Below are 9,517 nucleotides of genomic sequence, written 5' to 3' on the forward strand. Positions count from 1 at the left end.
CTTGCATGCCTGAGAGTTCTTTAGAACAGTTCTTGAAGGTATGCAAGACCCCTACCCGCAGTTGGCCAGCGTAGTGAACTCAAGGCGTAACCCCTCCCTCGTTCTGGGAGGAGACCTTTGCCCAGCAGTGGGACATCAATGGGTTAAATTATTATTTCATTGGGCCATTAAGCAAGAACAAAACTCGAAACATAGACTTTATAATTAGGTAGGTACAAAGCTTGTGTATTCTAGGTTTGTTAATACACTCAAGTAGAAAGTATTTAAATAAAATACGGCTTGGAAATTCGGTCAGTTGACATATAAGACGAGGTGGCCGAGAGGTTAAGGCGTTGGACTGCTAATCCAATGTGCTCTGCACGCGTGGGTTCGAATCCCATCCTCGTCGATAGTTGGATTTTTGTTTTTAACCAATTTACTTTTATTTAAACGTTAGATCAAGTTTTTTTTTGGAATTTAAACGAAAGGACATATTTTCAAACTTGACCGAAGGTCTTAAACATATTTCTTGTATTGTCAATTTAAATGACTATTCAACTTTATAAAACTTATTATATTATTATATCTTTATTACTTTACTTAAACTTCGTGTTATATGAATTAAACATCTACCAAAATAAAGTTAATTTTCTACCTGAATTATCACCAATTACAATATTAAACGACGTTTAAATTTCAGGTAGAAACTATATTTTAACTAGATTACAGCCTAGGTAATGAAATTGTAAAGAGACTTTCAGAATAATTGAAATCTGAGTAAAACTTTAGTTACCTTGAATAGATATTTAAAGTTTATAAATTTAAGCAAAAGTGAAACTAGGTACTAATAATATCTTGAAAAATTCTTGAGCAAAATATTTTGTAAAATTTTACTTTTTGTATAGACTAAGTATAAAATTAATAATTATTTAATTAGAGTCGCCCAAAGAAATGAAACCATTTCCTTGTTATTTACTTCACTCAAAACGAATCAATGTGCAGTGCAGTTTCAGATTTTTTTCTGATCAAAATACCCCAATATGGGGTTAGAATAAAATACTTCCATTGCTTGATCCAGGTATCAAACTAAGATCTTTATCTATATTTATAACTTGCATTTGCGGGTCCATCATGACGGAATATGGCATAGGACAGACAGGTTTGGAAGGAAAGATGGGAGGCCTTTGTTCGGCAGTGGGAGACGTAAAGGGCTAATAAAAAAAAATAACTTATTTGCGGACTTTTGAACCAAAACTGCCATGTCAAAAGCCTTTGGCGGCTTAAACAGCTGTGCCATTAGGTTGACCACTAAGCATGCCATAAATAAAATAAAAAACCAAAACTGGAAAATTCTAAAGCAACAACCCACATCCGGTAGTTAAATCACATTAAAGGAATTCAAACCAAAGACCTTATAGCTTAAACTCACACACAGTGTCGTTTATTCCCGGCAATTATTTTCTATATAGATCGCAGTAATGAAAATAAGATATTATTGTATCAATACGTTACAAGTTCGCAAGTTATTGGTCGCGTAATGTTTCGGAAACAATGGGGAATTACCACGCCCCGGATAATAAGGAGATAGTGTCATTAGGCTTACTGTTTGCAGCTAAAGTATTGCAAAGCATTATAAAGTTATGGCTTGAGAAAGCTTGCAGTATTCTGTGAAATGAAGTGTTAACCTTATCAAAATAGCGAACATCTTCAAGTATTAATATAAATCCAAGGGAGAGGTCTTTAATCAGTAGTGGGACGCATAAATAGGCTTATTTCAGTTTATTTTTAACTACTAGATATTTGGCTGGGATCTATTTTGATTACAAACTATCATAATTTTGGGTTTTATAAATTTTCTCATATTACTCAGACACAAAAGTCAACATAATTAAATCCGAATTAAAAAGAAGAAAATTATTTTTTCATAAAGCAGAAATTACAAAACTAATAGCAAACAGTGAACTACATATAGTTTGCTAGCAGACGTCAATACCTATCATAACGATCTAATGAACGATAAAACTATATATTTATCCTTGTTTTCCCCGTAACTTTTATGTGAACGAGATAAAAATAAGATAATGTGTGTTTGTTCTACTTCATAAAGGATGTGGATTTATGTACTCTGTTTTAGCGATGTCTAAATATACAGATAGAAGCTTGTAGAAATAGGACGCGAACTTTGTGAACTAAAGATTGTTTCAAGATTTCGAATTCAGGTTAGGCAATGGTATATAGGTATATGCTAGAAGCGCGGTAACAATTTAGGCTGATTTTAGTCTCACGCTCACCGTCAGCGCTCATAGCTCAGCGCGTATCAGTATCGTACTGACCGCCTTACTGTACAGACGACGACCAAAATGCGCAGTGTATTAATTATTGCTGCTTTGTACTATCTATTCCAAGAACTGTACGCGCTGACGACGTCCACTCCGCTCGACGCTAGAACGCTCCCTGAAAGCAGCTATCGGCGCTGACCACTGTGCGCGCTGATAGCTACGCGTTATTTAAAAACGCTTCCTAGAAGTTCATATATCTCAGCCAGAAGCGCTGACGGTGCGCGTGCCGTCGGCGTAAGACTAAAGTCAACCTTAGTATGCAACCGCTTGTGTACCACCATTGTCACACGGTTGCATACTAAACTGTAACCGCGCGGTTAACCGTTAGTGCGTAATGGGGCTATCAGCTGAACTAGCGTTGCCCTATTTACGTATAATTTACTAAAACACTTTTCAAATATCGTCAAACACCTGCAAGTTCCAGTTTTCATTAGGGAACAAGATAATGTCAAAGAAAAATATCGTATTATATTTGGTACATATTAGTATGAAAATCATTAAATATCATACAGATATCGATATATCTGTTTCAAATAGTTTCAATCATCATGATTAAACAAGTCACTATCAGCTCCTTCTGTGGTGCTGAAAAAATCATGCTAATACCAAAATCTTTAAAAAAACAGGCAGTACATTTCGTGGCTTACCTAGATACAATCTCTACACAATAGTGCTCATTGTTATGCCTAATTTAATTCAAAATAAATAAACTGTACTGAACAATATCGAGGCGGCAACGTGCACAAATCCCGGTATATATAACCCAGTCAGGTATGTTCAATTTGCACCAATATGCACCTGAAACCGAACGCAGGGTAGCTTTGCAAATGTAGAGAGTTATCATAGAAATATGTTATGTTACAATGCGAAATGGATGTTGTACTCAATGTATTATGTGTATATTGTGGGTGGTTTAGAATGTTAATAAATAAATAAATATCACTGGACAACTCACACACGGTAATTTGATTCCAAACTAAGCAAATCTTGTAGTATGGTTATCAAATAACTGATAAACATGTTACTTATATACTTCTAAATACATACTTCTATAGATAAATTGGCGTCCAGGCTCAGAACAGATACTCGTACTCATCACACAAATATTTGTCCCGGGTGGGATTCGGACCCACCACACGCGGCGCTACGGTTATTGCGGCGAGGTGACCACTTTAACCACTGCGCCAAACGTGCAGTTGAATGAAAGTATCAGTTAATGTTTTATGTTTAAAACTGGTCTTTGGTGATGTCAATGCGAGAGTGAAGGTAGTAACCACGTTGCTTTCATTGCAAAAGCATGGTTTCAATTCCCACACGGGAAATACGGAAATTAATAACAATAATTCCGAACATGCCTTCAAAAACAATACTTAAATGTACGTAGTTTCCGTTACACTGAGAGATTGAAAAATATCGACCCACAAAAGATAATTATATTATTATATAAATGCAGATAGGTATTAATTGATTTGGTCTCATTTCAAACGAGCACGTTTGTACATTTTTCAGTCAGATTAATGGCATAACTCTACACTTTCATCTATAGTTCATTTGTACCCTATATTATCAAGAAGCTAAACTTGTATTTCTCTAGAAGCCAATTTAGGCACGCGCAAGAATGTTCACGTTTTTCATTTTACCGCCTACACCTAAGAAATATGAAACATCAAAAAATATTCTCCATTTTATCAGAGTGTATCGGCCAAGGATTTTTTCCAATCATATTCCAGATCGTTTCCATACAGGAATCTAGGGACATCACTCCAAAATATGGACCGTTTCCACGAAACGCCAGATTGAAACAAAATTTATGTGAGGAAACGTTTCTAGAATATTTCTTTGTACAATCAAGAGTAGAAATATAACACTGTCATATTTAACAGCATTATTATCAATGAAAACAGTAACATTAGTATTGTATATTGTCTCCAAAGTAACTAATCAAACAGTACAAATAATAATAAAATTGGTATTCTGTAGTCTCTGCCCAGCCCTTAGAGAAAAGGGCTTGATTTTATGTGTGTATGTATTTTCATCGAAAAAAAACGATTGTAAATATGGCAGTGTATAAAAATCTTTGCTTATAGCACTGAATGGAAGACAATTTTCTAGAAGTTTCGATTGGGAATGCTCTTGATTTATGCAATGACCTGGATAAGATGAGGCATTCGTCAGACGTACTCGGTGAATTGGAAACGATCAGTAAGATTAAGCTATCAGTGCTCCTCTGAGCTGTTCAAACTAAACGCGTTTTTGATTCTGAAAGCATTATTACGTAGTGTTTTAGTTCTCGAATCTCTTCATAGGCTTTCTTGTAACTTGAATATTATATCAATAACTTCAAGACTTTTCTTCTTGCTTGACTTGAATAGTATTTTCGTTATTAGCTTTCTAATGGAGATGCTTTTATAATACTGGCCTAACAGTAGTTATCGATTTGAATTGCGTTAATTACTAGTAGATTTCAAGTAAGTATTGCAGTTTCAAGCAAAATCATTTCATTTCATAAAGTTATCTTTTAAATTTTATCTTTTTCTGTAGATAATCATTATCCTTAGTAGTCTCACAATTTTCATAATATAAGTTACTTCATATAAAACAGAATACACCTTCAACACATTGAACGCTACGGTAGTGTCGAGTAGTGTCCTCCAATATCACTAAAATTGGGTCACACTGGAAAAGAAACCTGACTAACGACTAAATTCAACTGACTAACGATCAAAATGAATTTTGTCGTTAAATGCACATAAGACAACAAAAGGCGTTATTTTCCAAACATTAATAAGTATTGAAGCATTGGGCTGCTAATGTAAGAAGTATAACCACCTATGCATTAAAATGTATGTCTCTGTTTTATATTCAAGTACGCTACTCTGTAAAAACGTGATCCGGACTATCCGGAATAAGCATACGGTTTTCTGCACCTCACTTCTAATAAAAATATGGCAGGATTCAATCGAGCTGAGCGTCGAGTTAAATTATAATCGACTGAATCGTTCAATCGACTTTTCATTTTGTGTGAAAAGATGTATGAGTGTATGAAGCAAGTGTAAGTAATGTAGAGATTAGAATTATGTCACATGGCTACCGATGTTTTTACCGTTCTTAATCTTAGTCTTACTATACATAATCCAATGTCCGACTAATATTATAAAGCGAAACGAAATTTTGGTAAAAGTGAAAGTTTGCAAGTGTCAATGATAGAATGGATGGAAGTACGTTTGTATGTTTGTTAGTCTATAACAAAAATATGGACGGATTTTGATGAAATTTGGTGTTCACGTAGCTTCAGCTATATATTATTATAGCTTATCACATAGTATATGTTTACCCCAGAAAATCTGAGGCAAAGCCTGTTATTCTAATGGCTATTGGCTGAATCTAAAACCTCATGATTTACAGACACATGGGAAACCTTAATCTGAAAACTAAAACAAAGTAATTATTCGCAATCATATTAATCTCTATTAGTCTATAATATAATACAAACAACGAAAAGTTCAAAAGAAAATACTACCTGATAAAGGTTAACTTCTAAATGAAAGATTATATTTATAGAACATAAAACAATAACAACAGAATCTTGCCTGCCTGCATATCTTATAATTATCTTCTACCCACAGGTTTAAGCGTGGGCTTTCTTTAAAACTCTTTCAGTGGGTGTTGAAGTTCCTAAGCGGATATTTGCTAAAAATGTAAGACATTTTAAATTATGTTTTATACTGTTTTAGATGTAGGTGTAAGTTCCTAGACAGTTATACCTCTAAGTCTGACAAATGAATAATATAAATCGAAAGGACATCGTTGTTTCACAGATTGCAACCATTTTCTTGTGCTACGATATCATATTCTGCATTAAAATGTATCCAAAATGCAAAGAGAGGAAAAACAAATGTACGGGAATAGATAGATATCATCGTTGTTTCGTCGTTACGTCTTTAAAGCCGTCCTCTTCTAAATCGTTTGGCTGTACTTTTTTCTTCTTTGCAGCGCAGCGGCTTGTGGCTACATTCAGATTCACAACGTTATTTGACGCGTGCTATACTGCAAAAGCAACCGAATAGTAACACCTTAGTGAATTGATTTTATTCAAAAAATCCGTTTTTATTTTAAAGCCAAATAAAGACTAAAATGCTCCAACATTTACACCTAAGATCCTTTTCTCAATACAAGTTTCCGCCATTCAATTACCCTTAAGACAGCATACATACATACAAAGTTATACATAGGCAAGCTCGATGCGCACCTATCCAACCAGATTGGACTACAAAATATCCAATGCAAATATCTTCGGTGTTGTTCGTAAATAGAAATGGATGCGGTATTGGAGGTACGAAGCTTCAGCCATATTGATTTTGTATTCGGTTTTCTTGAATTTTCAGTTTTGTAGCAGAAAACTGCCTATGTAAGTAGCTGATTATCGTGGTGTCTCTAGTTCCTTGTCCAGATAAGGCAAAGGGCTATTGGGATTCTTTAATTTATCTATAATATAAAAATGAATCGCAAAATGTGTTGGTAAGCGCATAACTCAACAACGCCTCGACCAATTTGGCCAAATCTTTTTTTAAAATGTTCGTTGAAGTTTAAGGATGGTTTTTACGGCGAGAAAAATTAGAATTATCGCTGGAAAAATCCTAAAAATAACCCTTTTCTTTTTCTCATACAAATGATTTGTAACTAAAACGTAGTCAATTTGAGCTTTATTGCTATGGTATAAAGTTCATATCAAAATTACATGCACTCACTGTTGTCTAAGCAATGTAGGTGTGTTCCTAAAGTCAAAGATCGTATCTGTCAGAACAATGTGCGTGTGTTCGTTGGAGCACAGAATACATAGTTGGAGGAGTTTAAATGTCGCGTTCCGAAACTCGCGTTTCTTTTGTATTAGTTTCGGCACGCGAGATAAAATGCATCAGTTTCCACGTCATTACATCAGTCAAACAAAAATCGCTTTACCAACAGTGTTTTATTATTTTTAATATCCAAATTTTACGTAAACAAAATAATTCTTTCGGCTTAAAAGGATTTGACTTCAAGTCATATCAAATTAAAAAAAAAAAAGTTGTCTGTGACCTAACCTATTGAGTTTGCTTTTGTCAACTAATACACGAAACAAATTCGTATATCGTGGTGACATTCAAAGCAATATTACAGCACATGAAAATGAAAAAGAGAAAATGGACAAAGAGTGTATTTTACAGCACAGAACGCAGTACAAAGAGCTGCTCAGCCACCATCTACTACATTAACCAGTTTTAGTTCAGGAGATTTTTTTTAAATACGTAGGCAAAAAAACATTTACAAATCTTTTTGACAGGACGAAGTCTGTCGGGTCAGCTAGAAAATGGACAAAGAGTGTATTTTACAGCACAGAACGCAGTACAAAGAGCTGCTCAGCCACCATCTACTACATTAACCAGTTTTTTTGAGACATGCCAAAACGATGATTTCGCACAAACATTGCTATATTCTGAAATGCCAAAATATTATACCTGGAATCAATCCTCAAGGAGATTTATACAATGATGCTGTAATATCATCACACGCTCATCAAATACGAACATTGTTTTCTATAATCATATCTACATGCTTCCCATCAAACCCAATTGATTTGTGGATCAAGTACAAAGATTATATGTGTGATGATATTTTGTATCAAATACGGAATAGAATGGGAAATCCAAATATACAAATCAGTGAAGAAATTTACAATGAAGCATTGATTTCAATTGAGGACATGTGCTTGATAATGTCAAACAAACTATTAATTCAATTAGGCCTGACCGCGCCCAATCGTCCAATGCATGATGCTTTTGACCAAGAGTTGCATCGAGAAAAACTGTATGATCTCAACGCTTTGAAAGAATTAATTCAAACAAATCTTCCACTGTTAAATGAACAACAGAAGAATATAAATAATAATAATATATTTGAAACTCTTATGAAAGTAACAAATAATGAAACTGGAGGGATTTACTTCTTAGATGCACCTGGTGGTACATGAAAAACTTTTTTGATTTCATTAATATTAGCAACAATTCGCTCACAAAATAAAATTGCACTTGCACTCGCTTCGTCGGGAATCGCAGCAACTTTGCTTGAAGGTGGTCGAACAGCCCATTTAGCACTGAAATTGCCATTAAATATGCAAAGCAATGAAACTCCAACCTGCAACGATTCGAAGAACTCTGCAATGGCAAAGGTTTTGCAGCAATGTAAATTGATTGTTTGGGATGAATGCACGATGGCACATAAAAAATCTTTGGAGGCTTTAGACAGAACCTTAAAAGATCTACGGAGCAATAATAACCGATTTGGTGGTGCAATGATTTTATTAGCAGGAGATTTTCGTCAAACATTGCCAGTGATTCCACGATCAACGCCAGCTGATGAACTCAATGCATGTCTAAAGTCCTCCAATTTGTGGAAACATGTTAAAGTACTACATTTAAGCAAGAATATGCGCGTCGAGTTGCAAAATGACCAATCTGGAAACATATTCTCTAAACAACTCATTGACATTGGTAATGGCAAATTTCCTATAGACATGTTGACTGGCTGCATTAACTTTCCTCAAAGTTTTTGTCAGTTAACTCAATCAAAAGATGAACTTATTCAAAAGGTGTTTCCAGATGTTTCTCAAAATTACAGAAACTATGATTGGTTGAGCGAACGAGCTATACTGGCTGCAAAAAACATAGATGTAAATGAATTAAATTTCAAAATTCAAGAACAAATTACAGGCGAATTGAGGATATATAAATCAGTTGATTCGGCTACTAATCAAGATGATGTAGTCAACTATCCACCGGAATTTTTAAACTCGCTGGATTTGCCAGGATTGCCACCTCACAATCTTCAATTAAAGGTTGGATCGGTGGTTATAATGTTGCGAAATATCAACCAACCGCGTCTTTGCAACGGTACACGGTTAGCGATAAAAAAATTACTAAACAATGTGATAGAAGCAACTATACTCAAAGGAAAGTATGAAGGAGAAGATGTTCTCATACCGCGCATCCCAATGATTCCGACTGATGTGCCATTTGAGTTTAAACGACTACAGTTTCCAGTGCGGCTTGCTTTTGCTATGACTATAAACAAGTCCCAGGGGCAATCATTAAGTGTTTGTGGTATTAATCTAGAAAACCCATGTTTCTCACATGGTCAATTGTATGTTGCCTGTTCCCGTGTTG

General features: G+C 34.9%; 1 non-coding gene across 1 annotated transcript; it reads left to right on the top strand.

Annotated features, from left to right (window-relative positions):
- The first annotated feature begins 306 nt into the window (after nucleotides 1-306).
- TRNAS-GCU (transfer RNA serine (anticodon GCU)) lies at nucleotides 307-388 on the top strand. The gene has a single exon. It is a non-coding gene; the product is annotated as a tRNA-Ser (tRNA).
- The last annotated feature ends 9,129 nt before the right edge of the window (nucleotides 389-9,517 follow it).

Source organism: Anticarsia gemmatalis, chromosome 18 (assembly GCF_050436995.1).
Source record: "Anticarsia gemmatalis isolate Benzon Research Colony breed Stoneville strain chromosome 18, ilAntGemm2 primary, whole genome shotgun sequence".
Taxonomy (NCBI): Eukaryota; Metazoa; Arthropoda; class Insecta; order Lepidoptera; family Erebidae; genus Anticarsia; species Anticarsia gemmatalis.